A 19,064-nucleotide genomic window follows, 5' to 3' on the forward strand; every position below is an offset into this window, starting at 1 on the left:
CCTGTACTTCCGAAATTGTGAAGTGCCAGGCCACTGGATGTACACATCCCAATAGATTCTATTATCTCTGTTATCCGAAACCTCCACCTGGCGGGAGGCAGGGCACCCTAGTTATGGGGAACATGTGCTCATGTGTTATAACTTTGCATGTTATAACTGGAGCCACTGTTGGAGCCATAAGAGTTGTTCTATGGACGGGGAGGAAGAACTGCCCATTGTAAGTGCCGATCAGGTTCGTGATCATCTGAAGAACCTGAAAGTGTTCAAGTCCATGGGACCCGACGGGTTACACCCACGGGTACTGAGAGAACTGGCAGATGAGGTTGCTAAACCCCTCTCTATTATATTTCAAAAGTCATGGCAATCTGGGGAAGTCCCCACAGACTGGAAAAGGGGAAACATTGCCCCCATCTTCAAAAAGGGTAAGAAGGAGGAACTAGGGAACTACAGGCCAGTCTGTCTCACCTCTCTGCCTGGAAAGATCATGGAACAGATCCTCCTGGAGTCACTACTGGCTCAAAAGAATAGTGAAGAGGTGATTGGGGACAGTCAGCATGGCTTTGCCAAGGGCAAATCCTGCCTGACCAACCTGGTGGCCTTCTATGAGCAGGTGACAAAATTAATAGATGAGGGGCGAGCAACTGATGTCATTTACCTGGACCTGAGCAAAGCCTTCGACACTGTCCCACACCACATCCTGGTCTCCAAACTGGTGACACATTGGTTTGATGGGTGGACCACTAGATGGATAAGGAACTGGCTTGATGGCCGCACCCAAAGAGTGGCTGTCAATGGCTCCATGTCCCAGTGGAGGCCAGTGAGAAGCGGAGTCCCTCAGGGATCAGTCCTGGGACCTGTCTTATTCAACATCTTTGTGGGGGACATGGACAGTGGCATTGAGTGCACCCTCAGCAAGTTTGCTGATGACACCAAGCTGTGTGGTGCAGCAGACACGCTGGAGGGAAGGGAGGCCATCCAGAGGGACCTTGACAGGCTGGAGAGGTGGGCACAAGCCAACCTCATGAAGTTCAATAAGAGCAAGTGCAGGGTCCTGCATCTGGGTCGAGGCAATCCCAGGCACAAATACAGGCTGGGCAGTGACTGGCTGGAAAGTAGCCCTGAAGAGAGAGACTTGGGGGTGCTGGTGGACAAAAAGCTCAACATGAGCTCTCAGTGTGCACTTGCAGCCCACAAAGCCAATCAGATCCTGGGCTGCATCAGGAGAAGTGTGGCTAGCAGGTCGAGGGAGGTGATCCTCCCCCTCTACTCAGCCCTGGTGAGACCCCACCTGGAGTACTGTGTCCAGTTCTGGAGCCCCTATTACAAGAGGGATGTGGAGGTGCTGGAAGGTGTCCAGAGAAGGGCCACAAGGATGATCAGAGGGCTGGAGCACCTCTCCTATGAGGACAGACTGAAGGAGTTGGGGCTGTACAGTCTGCAGAAGAGAAGGCTCCGAGGTGACCTAATTGTCGCCTTCCAGTATCTGAAAGGGGCCTACAGGAAGGCTGGGGAAGGACTTCTCAGGATCTCAGGTAGTGATAGGACTAGGGGGAATGGAATGAAGCTGGAGGTGGGGAGATTCAGGCTAGATGTGAGGAGGAGGTTCTTCACCATGAGAGTGGTGAAACCCTGGAATGTGTTGTCCAGGGAGGTGGTCGAGGCCCCGTCCCTGGGGGTGTTTAAGACCAGGCTGGATGAGGCTCTGTCCAACCTGATCTAGTGTGGGGTGTCCCTGCCCATGGCAGGGGGGTTGGAACTAGATGATCCTTGTGGTCCCTTCCAACCCTGAATGAAACTATGAAACTGTGAAACTATAAATAGTTCTACGTGATTGCTTTGGTGGTCTGTTTTGGAATGACCTGTTTTGGAATGACCTGTTTTGGAATGACCTCCTTGGAGGACGTGTATTCCTCACAGATGAAACTTGTATCCACCTGGAGGAAGAATTGAAATTATCCTTCTGTGCCAATTGGTATATGGAATCTTTCAGATCCTTCATGCAATTCTCAATTTTTCCAGACAGAGTTTCAATGGCTGAAACCAAAGAACCACGTGTCATGCTATTCTCCAATTGTCTCATTTGATCGCTGAATTGGCCAACCGTAGGAGAAGCTCCACCATAACTTCTTGACACAATTCTGCTTGCCAGAATGTTTGCATAATTAGAAGGAGCAAGTTTGATGATCTTTTTAGCAAGACCAATACCCACAGGAATGTCATCAGGATTCAGAGTTTCATGTTCACCATAGAGTAGCTCTCTAACAGCAAATTCTCTCAAGCGCTTAATTCCCTCATCTATGGTAGTCCAGGGTTTAGGGTTCCATGGAAGATCATCTCGGGAAGGGTATCTCAGGGCAACCGCTATTAAAAGGCGTATCCTTACCGAGAGCTTCGCCTAGATGTGTATCTATTCCATTGTCCCTCGAGAGAGTTCCTAACTGAGCTGCTGACTTGTCTCCAACTGTTAGAGCTGAAGCACCTGTATCATAACACCTACTAAGCCAAGCTAGAACTGGCTCCTTATCTGCCCTGGTGAAATCTTTACGGACATTTCGCAATTCCTCCCGTGGTGACGAGCATTCTGAAATATCATCTTGTTCCTCGTCTCCCTGAATTCTTTGTCCATATAATCCTGCTGTCATTCTCCTAAGGGTCTCTTTAAGCTGAGAACCACCTTTGCCAGCTGCTTTCCTAACTTCATCTCTATCCTGCTTTGATCTCACTAGGTTAGCTAGATCTTTAAAACAGACCTTCTCTTCCTCCTGAGCAGGATCTTTTAGAGTAGAGGGCCCCTCACCAGGATCAGTCTCCACCTCTTCTTCTCCATCTTTGGCCTTTCCACTTCTAGTCTTTAAAGTAGCCACCTTAACTGGAGCTGTGTTTGAATTTACAGCCCCCTTAATGGAAGCTGACAGGTCCTGAGATAAATCAGCTGCTGGGGCAGTGACTTCCGGTCCCACCGAGGGAGTGGGTGGAAGTGACGTTGCTCCATTAATGGCCGATGGAGAAAAAGAAGAAGGAGAAGGAGTGGGAGAAGGAGTAGGCGCCACGTTGATACCAGCCGATGCCCTTGGCTGCTTGCCAGAATCAGCAAAGTCATTTAGAGCTGCTTTACCAATTAACTTTTTAGCCTTCTTTTTGACTGACACGGGTTCTCCACAGTCCTCGTCACTAGATGACTCTGGGACTGATCGAGAGCCACGGCGTTTTCTTTTTGATCTAGTTTTAATAACAAAACAAGCTCTGGATATCTTTCTCTCTCGCCGCAGAGAGAACAGTAAATATGCAATTGCCATCACCAGCAACAGGTTTATACACATCACATAAATCACCTTTGGATCCCAGGCATCACTTAAAGTTACTCTCTCCTCAGGCGGAATCTTAAAACCCTTTATCTCAATTGGGAGAGTGGTGGAGGTAACATTCCTGTATCTCACTGGCCATAATAAATTAATACATTTTCCATGCCATAATTTAACTCTATACATAACCCACATATAAATTGTCCGCACCAAATATTTACCCAGGTAATCCAAAATCAAACCCAAACAATATCTGTAAACCAGAGCCCCAAAAATTGAAAAGAATAATCGCTCCACAAACCACAATACCTTCATGTTTGCTAATTCAGCTAGAAAACACTAAATCAATTGAGTAATAAATTGAACTAATTATCTGCTGCACGTTGGGTACGCCAATAAAAAAGTGTGGTGGGTTGCAAGGGTAAGGCCAAGAAGCCTCCTCCCTTCCCCCTTGTAAGGTAAAAGGGAAAAAAAAAATTGAAGGGAAAGTGTGGCCGGTTGACGTTGCCCCCTTAAGAAAGGGAATATGGTGGACGGAAGTTGGTAAACGGAAGGAATAGTCTAAACTATTTCATTGGTGAAGTGGGAGGAAGCACCTTCTGAGCTGGGACTATACTGGGTTTTTCCAGCACCTTATCTTCAGTCTTGCTTCCGCCTCTTCTTGGTGCAGCAGCTCTGCAGCTATCTCTGTGCTGGGCTTTCTGCCAAGGCCTCGGCCTTGAAAACAAGATACCAGGCCTGTATATTAACTCCTTTCCAATTAACACAAACTGCTTCTAACATTTTTTTTTCCTCTCTTTTCTCTCTCTTCCTATCCCACTCTGGGGAAAGGGGGGAGAGAGGGGAGAGCGGAGGTGGGGAACCCCCTCTGTCCAGAGGGGGGTCACTCTCATTTCTGTGTTACTCTGTTGTATATCTTTGTATATATTGTAGATATTGTAAATTTGTAAATATCCCCCTGCAAATCCTACATTGCTTTGTAAATATAGCTCCACTGCTTTGCTAATTCAGCTTGTGAGTTTTCTTTCTTTTTCCCTTCAAGTTTCTTTCCCTTTACCCTACAAGGGGGAAGGGAGGAGGCTTCTTGGCCTTGCCCTTCCACCCACCACATTTTTTTTTATTGGCGTACCCAACGTGCGGCAGATAATTAGTTTAATTTATTATTTGATTGATTTAGTGTTTTCTAGCTGAATTAGCAAACATGAAGGTATTGTGGTTTGTGGACCGATTATTCTTTTCAATTTTTGGGGCTCTGATTTACAGGTATTGTTTGGGTTTGATTTTGGATTACCTGGGTAAATATTTGGTGTGGACAATTTATATGTGGGTTATGTATAGAGTTAAATTATGGTATGGAAAATGTATTAATTTCCTATGGCCAGTGAGATACAGGAATGTTACCTCCACCACTCTCCCAATTGAGATAAAGGGTTTTAAGATTCCGCCTGAGGAGACAGTAACTTTAGGTGATGCCTGGGATCCAAAGGTGATTTATTTGGTGTCTATAATTCTGCTGATGGTGATAATTAACGTGTATCTGCTGGTCTCTTTACGGCGAGAGAGAAAGGTGTCCAGAGCTTGTTTTGTTATTAAAACTAGATCAAAAAGGAAACGCCGTGGCTCTCGATCAGTCCCAGAGTCATCTAGTGACGAGGACTGTGGAGAACCCGTGTCAGTTAAAAAGAAGGCTAAAAAGTTAATTGGTAAGGCAGCTCTAAATGACTTTTCTGCTGATTCTGGCAAGCAGCCAAGGGCATCGGCTGGTATCAAAATGGCGCCTACTCCTTCTACCACTCCTTCTTCTTCTTCTCCGTCGGCCATTAACGGAGCAACGTCACTTCCGTCCACTCCCTCGGTGGGACCGGAAGTCACTGCCCCAGCAGCTGATTTATCTCAGGACCTGTCAGCTTCCATTAAGGTGGCTGTAAATTCAAACACAGCTCCAGTTAAGGTGGCTCCTTTAAAGACTAGAGCTGGAAAGGGCAAAGATGGAGAAGAAGAGGAGGAGACTGATCCTGGTGAGGGGCCCTCTACTCTAAAAGATCCTGCTCAGGAGGAAGAGAAGGTTTGTTTTAAAGATCTAGCTAACCTAGTGAGATCAAAGCAGGATAGAGATGAAGCTAGGAAAGCAGCTGGCAAAGGTGGTTCTCAGCTTAAAGAGATCCTTAGGAGAATGACAGCAGGATTTTACGGGCAAAGAATTCAGGGAGATGAAGATGAAGATGATATTTCGGACTGTTCTTCTCCACGGGAGGAATTGCGTGATGTCCGTAAAGATTTCACCAGGGCAGATAAGGAGCCAGTTCTAGCTTGGCTTAGTAGGTGTTATGATACAGGTGCTTCAGCTCTAACAGTTGGAGACAAGTCAGCAGCTCAGTTAGGAACTCTCACAAGGGACAATGGAATAGATAGACATCTAGGCAAAGCTCGCGGTAAGGTTAATCTGTGGATACGCCTCTTAATAGCGGTTGCCCTGAGATACCCTTCCCGAGATGATCTTCCATGGAATCCTAAACCCTGGACTACCATAGATGAGGGAATTAAGCGCTTGAGAGAATTTGCTGTTAGAGAGCTACTCTATGGTGAACATGAAACTCTGAATCCTGATGACATTCCTGTGGGTATTGGTCTTGCTAAAAAGATCATCAAACTTGCTCCTTCTAATTATGCAAACATTCTGGCAAGCAGAATTGTGTCAAGAAGTTATGGTGGAGCTTCTCCCACGGTTGGCCAATTCAGTGATCAAATGAGACAATTGGAGGATAGCATGACACGTGGTTCTTTGGTGTCGGCCATTAAAACGATGTCTGGTGATATACAGAATTGCATAAGAGAGTTAAAAGATGAATTTAGAAACTCCATATCCCAATTGGCACAAAGGGATAATTTCAATTCTTCCTCCAGGTGGGTACAAGTTTCATCTGTGAGGAATACACGTCCTCCAAGGAGGTCATTCCAAAACAGGACATTCCAAAACAGGTCATTCCAAAACAGACCACCAAGACAATCACGTAGAACTATTTGGATAACTCTGCGTGATCAGTTTGGTGAGAACATGAACCGCTGTGATGGCCAACCAACTTCTAATCTTTTCAGGAGACTGAGGGAATTGCAAAGTGGCAGAACCCAAGGTAGTAATACCAGAAGGGTAGCTGTTACTTCCACAGTTCCCCAGAATGACTCTTATGGCTCCAACAGTGGCTCCAGTTATAACATGCAAAGTTATAACCCTGCAAACTATGTGCAATGCACATGTGCGCATGTTCCCCATAACTAGGGGTGCCCTGCCTCCCGCCAGGGGGAGGAGAGGGATAACAGAGATAACAGAATCTATTGGGATGTGTACATCCAGTGGCCTGGCACTTCACAATTTCGGAAGTACAGGGCCTTGGTTGACACAGGAGCTCAGTGCACCATACTGCCATCAAATTATCAGGGATCAGAGTCTATAACTATTCTGGGAGTCACTGGTGGATCTCAAGAGTTAAGTAAGGTAGAGGTTAATATAAGTTTAACTGGTAAACAATGGAGGAAGCATACAGTTGTGACCGGACCTGATGCACCTTGTATTTTGGGAATTGATTTTCTGAGAGAAGGGCGTTTCAAAGACCCTAGAGGTTACAAATGGGCTTTTGGAGTAGCTTCAATAGAAATTGATGGACAAAAATTGAAGCTGTCTGCTAGACCAGAACTTTCTGATGAATCCGCAGTTGTGGGACAAAATAAAATACAGGACATTAAATTGCCAGTTGCTTCTCAGACTGTGCATCACAGACAATACAGAACCAACCGTGACTCTTTGTTGCCCATTCAGAATCTGATTCGTCAGTTGGAGAGTCAGAAAGTCGTCAGCAAAACTCATTCACCTTTCAACAGTCCAGTGTGGCCTGTGCGGAAGCAGAATGGAGACTGGCGTCTGACGGTAGACTACCGAGCCCTGAATGAAGTGACGCCACCTATGAGTGCAGCAGTACCAGACATGATGGAGCTGCAGTATGAGCTGGAATCCAAAGAGGCCAAATGGTATGCTACCATAGACATTGCTAATGCATTTTTCTCTATTCCCATAGCAGAGGAATGCAGGCCTCAGTTTGCTTTCACCTGGAGAGGAATCCAGTACACTTTCAACAGGCTGCCAATGGGCTGGATCCACAGCTCAAGCATCTGTCATGCAGTGATCCACGATGCACTGGAGAAAGGCGGTGCTCCAGAACACATCCAGTTCAACGATGATATCATCGTCTGGGGTAAAACTGCTGAGGAAGTCTTCGAGAAAGGTAACAAAATCATTGACATTCTTCTGAATGCAGGTTTTGCCATCAAGCGAGACAAGGTGAAAGGACCTACCACAGAGATTCAGTTTCTGGGAGTGAAGTGGCAGGATGGACGCCAACACATTCCAGTGGATGTGGTAAATAGAGTCTCTACCATGGCAAATCCCACCAACAAGCAAGAGACCCTACGTTTCTTGGGGATAGTGGGATTTTGGAGACTGCACATTCCTGGATACAGTCAGATTGTGAAACCTCTGTATGATGTGACTCGAAAGAGAAACCATTTCCACTGGGGACCTGAACAACAAGCAGCCTTTGACCAGATAAAGCAAGAGGTAGTTCAAGCAATGGGTCTGGGACCTGTCCGAGATGGTCCAGACATTAAGAACATTTTGTACACGGCTGCGAGTGACAATGGTCCAACCTGGTGCTTGTGGCAAAAAGCTCCAGGTGAGACACGTGGGCGACCTCTTGGTTTCTGGAGTCGAGGTTACAGAGGTTCAGAGGCTAATTACACTCCAACAGAGAAAGAAATTTTAGCTGCCTATGAAGGAGTAAAGGCATCTTCTGAAGTGATTGGAACTGAATCACAACTTCTCATAGCTCCCAGATTACCAGTTTTGAATTGGATGTTCAAAGGCAAAGGTTCCACACCACATCATGCCACAGACTCAACCTGGTCTAAGTGGATGGCTCTGATAACACAGAGAGCTCGAATGGGAAATCTTGAAAGACCTGGTCTAGTGGAGGTGATCTCAAGTTGGCCTGAAGGTACCAACTGTGCTAAACCTCCAGAGGAGAAAGTGACTCGTGCTGAGGAAGCTCCTCCTTACAATGACCTTTCTGATGATGAAAAGAAATATGCTTTGTTCACAGACGGTTCCTGTCGTCTTGTTGGAAACAAGCGAAGGTGGAAGTCTGCAGTGTGGAGTCCAACACGCCGAGTTGCAGAGGCGAAAGATGGAGAAGGAGAATCCAGTCAGTTCGCAGAGGTAAAAGCTGTCCAGCTAGCTCTCGACGTAGCTGAACGTGAGAGATGGCCAAAGCTTTATCTCTACACCGACTCATGGATGGTAGCCAATGCTCTATGGGGTTGGCTAAAGAACTGGAAGAAGAGTGGTTGGCAGAGGAAAGGAAAACCCATTTGGGCAGCCAACTTGTGGCAGGACATTGCTGATCGAATCGAGAGAATTCCAGTGAAAGTGAGACACATCGATGCTCACATTCCTAAGAGCAAAGCTACTGAGGAACAGCAACACAACCATCAGGCAGATCTAGCTGCAAGAGTTTCTCAAGTAGACATGGACTCTAATCTTGATCTCGACTGGAAACACCGAGGTGAGATATTCTTAGCTCGGTGGGCTCACGATTCGTCAGGACATCAAGGCAGAGATGCAACATACCAATGGGCTCGTGACAGATCCATAGACATTTCCATGGATGCTATCACTCAAGTCATCCATGACTGTGACATTTGTGCTGCTATTAAGCAGGCAAAACGACTTAAGCCCTTGTGGTATGGCGACAGATGGTCCAAGTACAAGTATGGTGAAGCTTGGCAGATTGACTACATCACTCTACCACGTTCTCATTCTGGTAAGCAATACGTGCTTACTATGGTAGAGGCAAACACTGGATGGTTGGAAACTTATCCAGTTCCACATGCAAGTGCACGCAACACCATTCTTGGTCTGGAGAGACAGATCCTGTGGAGACACGGAACTCCGGAGAGGATCGAGTCAGACAACGGAACTCATTTCAAGAACAACCTTGTAAAGAACTGGGCAAAAGAGCACGGTATTGAGTGGATATTCCACATTCCCTACTATGCACCAGCTTCAGGGAAGATTGAACGCTACAACGGTTTGTTGAAGACCACTCTCAAAGCCATGGGAGGTGGATCTTTGAAAAACTGGGAAAAACATTTAGCACAAGCAACCTGGCTGGTAAATAGTAGAGGTTCAGTAAACCGAGCTGGACCCGCACATTCAGATTTGCTACGAAAAGTAGAAGGTGATAGAGTTCCTGTTGTTAGAGAAAAGAATCTGTTAGGTAAAACTGTTTGGGTATTTTCACCCTCAGGAGAGGCTAAACCTGTCCGAGGGGTGGTTTCAGCTGAAGGTCCGGGTCACACTTATTGGGTAATGCAAGAGAATGGTGAAATTCAATGTATTCCACAAAGAAATTTAACTTTAGCTGAAAGAGGTTAACTTTGAACTGCTGTACAGCCACATCGCGTCCAGAGGAAGAATCAACGAGGAATCTACGGTGCACGAACCCTGAGATCCCTGAGAGCCCTGAGTCAACTAAGAGACCCTGAGAATCCCTGTTTCCCTTTTCTTCGCTTCGTCGGTGAAGAAATGAACTGTTTTCCATTTTTCTCACTTTCTGATTTTCTTGGACTTTTGAATCATCTACATCTGAGCATAGCCGGAATGGACTATGAACTTTACTCACGAACTGTAAATATCGTTTTGGATTGGATGGACAGTATGAACAGCCAGTGAAATTGTTTAGAAGGGGTGGACTGTGGCCGGTTGACGTTGCCCCCTTAAGAAAGGGAATATGGTGGACGGAAGTTGGTAAACGGAAGGAATAGTCTAAACTATTTCATTGGTGAAGTGGGAGGAAGCACCTTCTGAGCTGGGACTATACTGGGTTTTTCCAGCACCCTATCTTCAGTCTTGCTTCCGCCTCTTCTTGGTGCAGCAGCTCTGCAGCTATCTCTGTGCTGGGCTTTCTGCCAAGGCCTCGGCCTTGAAAACAAGATACCAGGCCTGTATATTAACTCCTTTCCAATTAACACAAACTGCTTCTAACATTTTTTTTTCCTCTCTTTTCTCTCTCTTCCTATCCCACTCTGGGGAAAGGGGGGAGAGAGGGGAGAGCGGAGGTGGGGAACCCCCTCTGTCCAGAGGGGGGTCACTCTCATTTCTGTGTTACTCTGTTGTATATCTTTGTATATATTGTAGATATTGTAAATTTGTAAATATCCCCCTGCAAATCCTACATTGCTTTGTAAATATAGCTCCACTGCTTTGCTAATTCAGCTTGTGAGTTTTCTTTCTTTTTCCCTTCAAGTTTCTTTCCCTTTACCCTACAAGGGGGAAGGGAGGAGGCTTCTTGGCCTTGCCCTTCCACTCACCACAGGAAAGGAAAAAAAAAACTCACAAGCTGAATTAGCAAGGCAGTGGAGCTATATTTACAAAGCAGTGTAGGATTTGCAGGGGAATATTTACAAATTTGCAATATGTACAATATATACAAAGATATACAATAAGGTAACACAATAAGGTTCCCCACCTCCGCTCTCCCCTCTCCCCCCCCCCTTTCCCCAGAGTGGGATAGAAAGAGGGAGAAAAGAGAGAAAAAAAAAAATGTTAGAAGCAGTTCGTGTTAATTGGAAGGGAGTTAATACCGGCCTTTATCTGGTCTTAAAGGCCGAGGCCTTGGCAGAAAGCCCAGCACAGAGAGAGCTGCAGCACGAAGAAGAGGCAGAAGCAAGACTGACAGAGAAGTGCTGGAAATGCCCAGTTCACTCCCAGTTCAGAAGGTGCTTCCTCTCACTTCACCAATGAAATTAGTTTAGATTATTCTTTCCGTTTACCAACTTCCGTCCACCATATTCCCTTTCTTAAGGGGACAGCCTCAGCCGGTGACAGGGAGATCTCCCGGCCATGGGCCTGGTTAGGCCCAAGGCCACGGGGGGATGGGCAGTCTCAGATCTGGCCAGCTGAGACTAGCCTAGCAGTGGGGGGGGGGAAGGAGGAGCCCTGGGGGTTTTTGGGTACACCCTCAGGTGGGGATGGAATCTCTCTGGGTCTGTTTTGGGGTTCTTCTTGTCACTGTGTTTCTAGTTCTCTGCACGCACTCACTGTTCTCTGTTTAAACTTTCCATCACTTTTGCAATCTGTTTGTCTGAGTTGTCTTTTCTGCGCGTGGTGGGGAGGGGGTTTGCCCCAACCCATTACAGCAGGTTGCTCAGAGCCCCATCCAACCTTAATTGAAATATTTCCAGAGATGGGGCATCTGCCACCTCTCTGGGCAACTCAAGTCAGTGTCTTACCATCCTGTGTAAACAATTTTTTCTCCTATCTAGTCTCAGTCTCCCCTCTTTTGGTTTAAAACCACCACCACTTGTTAGGTCGCTCCCGGTTCTGTAAAAAACGCTGTCCCCATCTTGTTAAGGATGCTTGGGGGTGTGATGTCTGGCCCACCAGAAAAGGGCACAAATGGTAAAGGCAATCAAGACCTCAGCCTAGTGCAGAGCCCAGGAAAGCATCCCCTGCCCCACGCAGCAACAACCCTCACATCCCATATGCTTGGACCCAAGCTTTCCCTGCTGGACACCCAGCTGCTCTGAACAGCTAAATGTGGGAATCTTTGCCCTAGGTTTTCTCACCAAGATCAAACCTTCAGGTCTTGTAAGAAGAGAATTAGGGAGGCAAAATCACACTTGGAGCTTAAACTGGCCTCTACTGTGAAGGACAACAAAAAGTCCTTCTATAAATACATCAACAGTAAGAGGAAGGGGAAGGAAAACCTCCACTCCTTGGTGGATACGGAGGGGAACATTGTAACCAAGGATAAGGAAAAGGCAGAGATACTTAACACCTTCTTTGCCTCAATTTTTACTAGAAGGGCAGAACGTCTTCCTGACAGCTGGCCTGCAGAGCTAGCAGAAGGAGCCAGGGAGCTGCACAGTTTCCCTATGTTCCATGAGGCGGTGGTTGGAACTCTCCTTAGCAGCTTGGATCCCCACAAGTCCATGGGACCAGATGGGATTCATCCTAGGGTGCTGAGAGAGCTGGCAGATGAGCTGGCCAAGCCACTCTCCATCATTTTCCAGCAGTCCTGGCTCACTGGCGAGGTCCCAGAGGACTGGAAGCTGGCCAACGTGGTGCCCATCCATAAGAAGGGCCGGTTGGATGAGCCAGGGAATTACAGGCCTGTCAGCCTGACCTCAGTGCCAGGCAAGATCATGGAACAGGTCATCCTGAGTTCAATAACACAACACTTACAGGATGGCCAAGGGATCAGGCCTAGCCAGCATGGATTTAGGAAGGGCAGGTCCTGCCTGACCAACCTGATCTCCTTCTATGATCAGGTGACCCGCCTGGTGGATGTGGGGAGGCCTGTTGATGTAGTCTACCTGGACCTCAGCAAGGCCTTTGACACCGTCCCCCATAGCAAACTGCTGGCCAAGCTGTCAGCCCATGGCTTGGACGGGAGCACACTGCGATGGGTTAGGAACTGGCTGGAGGGCCGAGCCCAGAGAGTGGTGGTGAATGGTGCCACATCCAGCTGGCAGCCAGTCACTAGTGGTGTGCCCCAAGGATCAGTGCTGGGCCCTGTGCTCTTTAACATCTTTATTGATGATCTGGATGAGGGCATTGAGTCCATCATCAGTAAATTTGCTGACGACACCAAGCTGGGGGCAGGAGTGGATCTGCTGGAGGGTAGAGAGGCTCTGCAGAGGGACCTCGACAGGCTGGACAGATGGGCAGAATCCAACGGCATGAGATTTAACACATCCAAATGCCGGGTTCTGCACATTGGCCACAACAACCCCATGCAGTGCTACAGGCTGGGGTCAGAGTGGCTAGAGAGCAGCCAGGCAGAGAGGGACCTGGGGGTGCTGGCTGATGGTAGGCTTAACATGAGCCTGCAGTGTGCCCAGGCAGCCAAGAGGGCCAATGGCATCCTGGCCTGCATCAAGAACAGTGTGGCCAGCAGGAGCAGGGAGGTCATTCTGCCCCTGTACACTGCACTGGTTAGGCCACACCTCGAGTACTGTGTCCAGTTCTGGGCCCCTCAGTTTAGGAAGGATGTTGACTTGCTGGAACGAGTCCAGAGAAGGGCAACGAAGTTAGTGAGGGGTTTGGAACACAAGCCCTATGAGGAGAGGCTGAGGGAGCTGGGGCTGCTTAGCCTGGAGAAGAGGAGACTGAGGGGTGACCTTATCACTCTCTACAACTACCTGAAGGGAGGTTGTAGACAGGCGGATGATGGTCTCTTCTCCCAGGCAGCCAGTACCAGAACAAGAGGACACAGTCTCAGGCTGCGCCAGGGGAGGTTCAGGTTGGATGTTAGGAAGAAGTTCTATACAGAAAGAGTGATTGCGCTATGGAATGGGTTGCCCGGGGAGGTGGTGGAGTCGCCGTCATTGAGGGTGTTCAGAAGGAGGCTTGATGGGGTGCTTGGTGCCATGGGTTAGCTGTTTGGGTGGGTTGATGGGTTGGACACGATGATCTTGAAGGTCTCTTCCAACCTGGTTTGGTTTATTCTAATAAAGGTTTATTCTATTCTAACAAGTGGCCTGTCCCATCCAGGAGGGCAGAAATTAATAGCACACAAATCCTTCTGCACTTGAAATTGGACCCTGCCCTGTGGCATGGATGTGCTCTAACCTTCTTTCTCTGCCAGCACCTTGCCTTTGCTGTCTTTATTCAGGGACTTGGAAAGCCTTCCTTCTGCAGGGCTATTCTGGCTGGTGTTGACTCTCTTCTTTCCTGTGAGGGTGCTACCATCCCTGGAGGTGTTCAAGAGGGGATTGGACGTGGCACTTGGTGCCATGGTCTAGTAGTCATGAGGTGTTGGGTGACAGGTTGGACTTGATGAGCTTTGAGGCCTTTTCCAGCCTTACTGGGGTTGTTCAGTCTGTCTGGAGAACAGGAGGCTGAGGGGAGACCTCATGACTCTCTGCAGCTACCAGAAGGGAGGTTGGAGTGAGGAGGGTGCAGCCTCTACTTCTTGGTAACAAGTGACAGGACTAGAGGGAATGGTCTCAAGCTGTGCCAGGGGAGGTTGAGGCTGGATGTTAGGAAATATTTCTTCTCTGACAGGGTTCTCAAACGCTGGAATGGTCTGCCCAGGATAGTGCTGGAGTCACCATCCCTGGGGGTATTCAAGCACTGTGTGGACCTGGACCTTAGGGACATGGTTTAGCACTGACCCTTCAGTGCTGGGTCAAGGGTTGGACTGGGTGATCTTTGAGGTCTCTTCCAAACAGATATATTCTATGTGATTCTGTGACTAACCAGTCAGTGCTCTAAAGCTTTTAGCACAACACTTGGCCCCAGAGCACTACTTTGGTGAAGTGCACTGTCTGACCTGTCCAGCAATGCTTCTTTCCATTTGCTCACACCTCCTCCTGTTGTTTCAGGGGATGTCTCCATATCTGTCTGGCCTGTGAGCTGCCTTTTCTCAGCACAACTCAAGAGCAAGAGAGGTTGGCTGCCAGGCTGCTGAACGGATATGGGTTGGTGTGACTGTTTGAGGTCTCAACCCACCACAGTTGGCAAGGAGCTGTTTGGCAGGGAGAGCTGACATTAACTGCTCAGGCTATTTAAAAAGAAGGGGGTGATTTAATCAGCCAAAGTATTTCTGCCCAGCTCCATGCAGGGTACGTTTGGCACTTCGCTGGCGTGGGACCAGGCTCTTTTATCAAGAGGAGTGAGGAAGGGAAGGAAAGGGCAAAGCAGATGAGGGTGTAGATGAGAAAAAAAACACAAAACCCAGAGTTTCCAAGGCTCTTTCATAAAGAAAAGAAAGAAAGAAAAACATAGTTAAAAATAATATCATGGCATGTTCTGGGCAGAGATACCACTGTCCTAGGAAAAATAGATGTGGGTATGGTTTGCCAAGAGGGAAATAAAAGGGAGGATGAGGGAGGATACTGAGGCTGTTCTTTGATTTGAAAATGAAGCAAGGCCAAAGAGCAGAGCTGGGCTTTGCTGGAGTTTATTTGGTGGGTTGTTGGTTTGGTTTTTTTCCAGCAGAATCTGCAGTTTTTAGCCGAAGCAAACTGGGTTTGAAACCTGCCAAGAGCAGAAGTTCGCTGCCGGGGAGAAAGGCCAAATCTGTTAACACCGTGCGGCGTGCTACCAACTGCTGCTCCAACAGCACTTGGAAAGAGCTCTGTGCAAATCCTTGGAGAGAGGTGAAAGGAGCTAGTGTGAGCTTTGCTTCTTGCTCTCAGTGCTCACTGAGACCAAGTGAGACCACTGAGACCAAGTGAGACCAGCAAGCATGGTCACCACGTAAGCAGGGCAGGGCAATGTCATCCAAGAGCTGAGCAGAGACTCTCCATCACTTGAGAGGGAGTTAGGTACATGCATTCCTTTAAGAAGCTAACCATGAAGGCTTGTCTGGGGAGACTTTTTGCACCATTTTAACTTTATCTCTTCAGAAGGGCTCTGGGTTTTGTCTCGGCTGGCTGAATCTTTTCACAACACTCATTAATTCCCTGAGAAATGCAGGTTTTGGTAGATCAAGCCTCTTTGCAAGCCCAGGCCCTAATTTGGCAAGCTGTTTCAGCCAAAAAAAAAAGCCCAACCAACAAACCAACCAACCTGGCTGATTCTGTGATTCTGTCCCTATCTCTTGTCCCCACTGACTCCACAGGGAGCCTATTTCCACCCTCATGGTCAAAAAACTCATTCCTGTTTCTTCCCTACTCTAAACATCACAAGAGTCATTGCAACCAGGACAGGTGAGCTTCCAGCCCCACATCCTTGACTTGCTGGAATGTGTCCAGAGAAGGGCAACAAAGCTGGGGAGGTGTTTGGAGCACAGCCCTGTGAGGAGAGACTGAGGGAGCTGGGGTTACTTAGCCTGGAGAAGAGGAGGCTCAGGGGAGACCTCATTGCTCTCTACAACTACCTGAAGGGAAGTTGTAGACAGGTGGGGGTTGGTCTCTTCTCCCAGGCAATCAGCACCAGAACAAGAGGACACAGTCTCAAGCTGCACCAGGGGAGGTTTAGGCTGGATGTTAGGAAGAAGTTCTTCCCAGAAAGAGAGATTGGCCATTGGAATGTGCTGCCCAGGGAGGTGGTGGAGCCACCAGCATTGGAGGTTTTTAGGAGGAGACTGGATAGGGTGCTTGGTGCCACGGTTTAGTTGATTAGGTGGTGTTGGATGATAGCTTGGACTTGATGATCTTGAAGATTTCTTCCAACCTGGTCTATTCTATTCTATTCTATTCTATTCTATTCTATTCTATTCTATTCTATTCTATTCTATCCCACTGCTATATAGACAATAGCAAACTTCTGGGCTTCCCTCTCTCCCATGGTTGTGTTGATCCTCTTTTCACATGCAGCTCTTTGGAAAAATGATTTCTGTTTCTGGTGCCTTTCTTCAACTGAATTTTCTCATCATGGAAACCAGGAAACTAGGGGCAAGGGCATGCACAGGATGAATACCACAGCTGGCAGAAGCTGAAGGTCTCTGAAATCTGTGAGAATTGAGCAGAACAGAGCTGCAAAGTCATTCCTGGTTCAGCAGAAAAGAGGCAGTAAAGATTTTGGTGCACCAGAATTAGTCATAAAATCAAAGAATGGATTTGGTTGGAAGGGACCTTCAAAGAGCTTCTAGTGCAACCACCTGCAGTGTGCAGGGAGATCTTTTCAAGAGGGGATTGGATGTGGCACTTGGTGCCATGGTTTGGTAGTCATGAGGTCTTCGGTAACAGGTTGGACTTGATGATCTTTGAGGTCTTTTCCAACCTTATTGATTCTATGATTCTATAATCTTCAGCTAGATCAGGTTGCTCAGAGCCTCATCCAACCTGACCTAGAATGCTTCCAGGGATGAGGCTTCTACCACCTCTCTGGGCAACCTGAGGTCTCATTACTCTCAGGACAGACAATTTCTTCCTTCTGTGCAGTCTCTAAATCTCCCCTGGTTTAGTTTGAAACCATCAACCCTTCTGTCACAATAATCCCTGCTAAAAAGATCATCTCCATTTTTTCTTATAGGTCCCCTTTAAGTACTAAAAGACCACAATAAGTTCTCTCTGGAGCCTTCTCTTCTCCAGGCTGAATAACCCCATCTCTCTCAGTCTGTCCTCACAGCAGAGGTGCTCCACCCCTCTGATGCTTTTCTGGACTTGCTTCTTTGCCTTTCCTGTGCTGAGGACTCCAGAGCTGGACACAGCACTGCAGGTGAGGTCTGTGGGTTAAAGACAACCTTCTAACACCCCTAGCAAAGAAGCAGTAACTGGTATTTCTTTCCCTAGTGAATGTGATTCTTCTCAGTTCACTGATGAAGCATCATCTTCTACTGATCCATGTCAAAGTCAGAAGTGCTGAGCCACTGGTGTTTGCAGAAACTACATCTTTGTTGGTGACATGGACAGTGGAATTGAGGTCACCCTCAGGAGGTTTGCTGACAACATCAAGCTGTGTAGTGCAGCAGACACGCTGGAGGGAAGGGATACATCCAGAGGGACCTTGACAGGCTTCAGAGCCGGGCCCAAGCCAACCTCATGAGGTTCAACAAGACCAAGTGCAAGGTCCTGCATCTAGGTCGAGGCAATCCCAAGCACCGATATAGGCTGGGCAGGGACTGGCTTGAGAGCAGCCCTGAAGAAAAGGACTTGGGGGTGCTGGGGGATGAGAAGCTCAACATGAGCCAGCAGTGTGCACTTGCAGCCCAAAAAGCCAATCACATCCTGGGCTGCAGCAAGAGAAGCACAGCCAGCAGGTCAAGGGAGGTGATTCTCCACATCTGCTCCACTCTGGTGAGACCCCACCTGGAGTACTGTGTCCAGTTCTGGAGCCTCTATTACAGGAAGGATCTGGAGGTGCTGGAACTTGTCCAGAGAAGGGCCATAAGGATGAGCAGAGGGCTGGAGCCGCTCTGCTATGAGGACAGACTGAAGGAGTTGAGGCTGTTTCATCTGGAGAAGAGAAGGCTCCCAGGAGACCTAATTGTGGCCTTCCAGTATCTGAAGGGGGCTCCAAGAAAGCTGGGGAGGGACTTTTTAGGGGGTCAGGGAGTGATAGGACTAGGGGGAATGGAACAAAACTAGAAATGGGTAGATTCAGATTGGATGTGAGGAAGAAGTTCTTCCCCATGAGGGTGGTGAGAGACTGGCACAGGTTGCCCAGGGAGGTGGTGGAAGCCTCATTCCTAGAGGTTTTTAAGGCCAGGCTGGATGTGGCTGTGAGCAACCTGCTGTAGTGTGAGGTGTCCCTGCCCATGGTGTCTTCATCTCTTGTTCTTTCCACCCAGAGAGCTCAGGTTCTAGTTGCCAAAGGTATTTCTGGAGTATTTCTTGGTTTGCATGGGTTTGTTTCCTGGAGGGTTAAAGGGACAATTGGCTCCTGATTTGTTCTTGAGGAATAATATACAGTGCAATCAGCCCTGAGTCACAAGACAGAGGAAGAGCAGTGAACGCTGGGGTGAATGAGCACAATCCTGATGCTAAAAATGCAGAGGCACTGCCAGGAAACACTCAGAGGATATCTGAAAAACAGCATAGGAAATGAGATGGAAGCAAGGTCTAATTTAGGGATGAACTATCCAATTTGCATTTATTATCCTCACACCCCCTCCTCTGCCTTCCCTTTGGCCAGTTTCAGATCCAGGACCCTTTCTCTTTTTTTGAGGTTATCATAGAATTGTCAGGGTTGGAAGGGACCTCAAGGATCATCCAGTTCCAACCCCCTGCCATGGGCAGGGACACCTCACACTACAGCAG

This window comes from Melanerpes formicivorus, unplaced genomic scaffold (genome assembly GCF_026170545.1).
Source record: "Melanerpes formicivorus ecotype bairdi unplaced genomic scaffold, bMelFor1.0.p_v2 SCAF_9, whole genome shotgun sequence".
NCBI lineage: Eukaryota > Metazoa > Chordata > Aves > Piciformes > Picidae > Melanerpes > Melanerpes formicivorus.